The 3097-nt window shown below is 49.7% G+C and overlaps 1 pseudogene; it reads left to right on the forward strand.

Annotated features, from left to right (window-relative positions):
* Positions 1–1255: 1255 nt before the first annotated feature.
* Positions 1256–2608, forward strand: LOC104877239 (annotated as a pseudogene).
* Positions 2609–3097: the final 489 nt, after the last annotated feature.

The following is a 3097-nucleotide window of genomic DNA, read 5'->3' on the forward strand; positions in this document are numbered from 1 at the left end:
TCTCACCTGCAAGGATCCGGCAGCTCCAGGCTGGCCTGGGGCAGTGAGGATCCTGCCAGGGCCAGGTTCTGCCCATCTGTCAGCTACCACACCTCCTCCCCAGGAGCAGATGTAGGAGAGAGGACAGGTGACAGGCTTCCCTGAGCAGGTCCCAACCCTGCCCATCCTCAGGCCTTTCCCCCTGTGCTTATCAAAGGGCCAGCCTCCAACCACACCTCTCAGATATAGACTCCAGGTACAGAGATAGACTCCCGGGGGCAAGTAGGGTCCAGGCTGAGCCCCATTTCAAGGGAGTGCGGTCACTGCCTCATGGTAGGATGGCCTGACTCCTCCACAGGAAGTCTCCATCCCCGTACTCTGGGCGCCTAGCCCAGAGTCCAACAGCAGGCAGTCGGGTGAGAGATGTGTGAAGAGAAGGGAGGAATTTGAGGCACTGTAGCGCAGTGCCTAGGAGCTCAAATTCGCATTCCCGAGCTTGGCCCTGTTCCTCTGCGTCCTCATCAGTGAAATGGGGAAATGACGACATGCACCTCACAGGCACTCGTGTATGGAACAGAGCATGGAAGGGTAGTGTAATGAGTTTAGAGCAGCACGTCATCTTGGCTCCTCTCACACCACCACCAAAATCACTTTCCTCATCTCACCAAAGGCCAGTCCCCTGCCTGGCCCACCTGGATTTCCACATAGCAGGCAAATAGCCTGTCTGCCTGCGCTGGGGTGATGGTTAGGGCCTTTGAAATGGGAAGCACCAGGAAGTGCCCTTGGGAAACTCTTAAGGCCGGATGGGGGGACAAGGAGGAGATTGGCCACTGGTCATCCAAAGCTGGTAGAGAAATCTGTGCCACCACTGCTTCCAGTCCTCCTTTTGGCTGGATGAAGAATGAGGGGTCTTACCTTCTGGTGAGCTTTAAGCCCTCTTAGACTCAGTGTCCCTGTCTACCAAGCAGAAGTGGGGGACAATGCAGGAGGCAGCGAGGCTTACATGTGGAAGTCCTGAGAGAAGTTCAGTTCCCCACCCAAACCATTTCCCCCATCGAAACACCTCCCACAGATGTTGGAATCTGGCAATCTGAATTTCAATCTCCATCCATCTCTTACTGGGGGAGCAATGTTGAGCAAACCGTGGCTTGTGGAGCCTCAGTTTCCTCACCTGTAAAGCGAGGAGAGTCATCTCTGCTCGAAGCCTTGATGTGGAGACTGAGGTAATTCAGTCACTTATCACACTACCTTTATGGAACACCTACCTGTGCCCGGCATGGAGGACACAGCTAGAATTCAGGGGACACGGCAGTGTGTGCTCGTGGGCTTTCAGGCAGATAGGAACCAATAGTAACCCCAAGTCCACATGACCAATTATATTTAGGTCAAATGCTCATGAGGCAGTGGTGTGAGCTCGGTCTGTTTATTTATTTAATCTTTTTGTAGGGCTGGCTATTGAACCCAGTGCACCTATCAGCCAGGGGCTGTACCCCTGAGCCTCAGCCCCAGTGAGCTCAGTTTTGACCTTGCCTTGGTGATCCCGAGGATTAACCATGCAGCCACAGTGAAATGGTCCCCTCTGGAGAACAAATTTACTGTGGGAAGTGAGACAGGACTTTTTTTTTGTACCAGGGATTGAACTTGGGACCTTGCACTTGCCTTGTGCAGCATGACCACTTTTCTATTTTTTTTTTTTTTTTGGTACCAGGTATCAAATTTGGGACCTTATGCTTGTGAGGCAGGAAGCAGAACCACTGGACTAAATAAATCCCCAGCCCCATTTTTCTGTTTATTACTGGGAGTATGAAAATGACTAGTGGGTAAGCAAGTACATTAGAAAGCTGATTTGCTCTATAGTCCTCAGCTTGGATTGGTGTAGCAACAATGTTTTGCTTGCAGCAGAATCACGTGACTTCAAATGCAGAGTGTTTCCTGCCTCCGTTAAAGAAGTGGAGGGCCAGGGATTTAGCTCAGTGGTTCTGCTCCCTGCTTTGCAAGTGTAAGGTCCTGAGTTCGATCCCTGGTACCATTACGCCCTGGGGCAGCAGCACGCCTCTTGGCCAGCTGATGTCAGAGTTCGCTGGCAGTGGCATTGATGACTGGGTCCATGGAGTCAGTGTCTCTGCCTGTTGCTGATGCCTCAAAAAGTGTGCAGGTCTCCACTCTGAAAACCGAGTTCCCACCAGTCCTGAGTGTAATGTCTGTCTCCAAGAACAGTGTTGTAGCTGCTGGCCATGACTGTTGCCCAGTGCTCTTTAACTATTGCTTGATCTTTGTCTTCAAGCTCGACATTCCAACACAGAGTATCCAGCACAGCACGCCCACCATGGAACGTTTCTGCAACCTGAACAGGAGAACCAGGACTGAAGGCCCCAGCACAGCCATGGAGGCCCTGCCCCAGAATACCATCACTCAAGTGTCTACTTCTGAGGGTGTCAAGCAAGATGGTCACCAACTTTGCACTACTGGCATTGACAGAGCCCTGACAATTTGGGATTTCAAGACCTTAGAGTCTTCAATCCAGGGCCTTCCAATAATGTGGAGCGAAGAGACCACCCCCCTACCATCCTGCCATTTACATGACAGTGAGGAAAGCCAGCCCAGGAAACACTGTAACACAACCACCTAAATATTTTGTTGTTTTGTTTGAATACAATCTGGGAAAGTGTTGGTTGTTTTTTAAAGCAGCAGAGGTTTTGTTTTGTTTTTGCTATTTCATTCCATTCTTTTTGTTGTTGTTGTTGTTTTTACTTTTTGTTTTGGTACCAGGAATTGAACTCAGGACCTTGCATTTCTGAGGCAGGTGCTGTGACACTGAGCTAAATCCCCGGCCCCAATTTCATTCTATTCTCTTTTTTTTGTTGTTGTTTTTTGGTATCAGGGATTGAACTCAGGTCCTTGCACTTGCGAGGCAGGCGTGGAACCACTGAGCTAAATCCCAGGCCCATAACAATACCATTTGTCCTGGGGATTGAACTCAGGACCTTGTGCTGGGGGTGGGGGTGTCTTTTGTTGTTGTTGTTGTTAAATATGGTTGTCTTTATTTTCCTTACCCGGTCCTATCTAAACATGAAATAAAACTACAGGACTGAAATTAACAATCCATTAAAATCAGCAA

The sequence above is a fragment of the Fukomys damarensis genome, unplaced genomic scaffold (genome assembly GCF_012274545.1).
Source record: "Fukomys damarensis isolate Sample0158 unplaced genomic scaffold, DMR_v1.0_HiC HiC_scaffold_21, whole genome shotgun sequence".
NCBI lineage: Eukaryota > Metazoa > Chordata > Mammalia > Rodentia > Bathyergidae > Fukomys > Fukomys damarensis.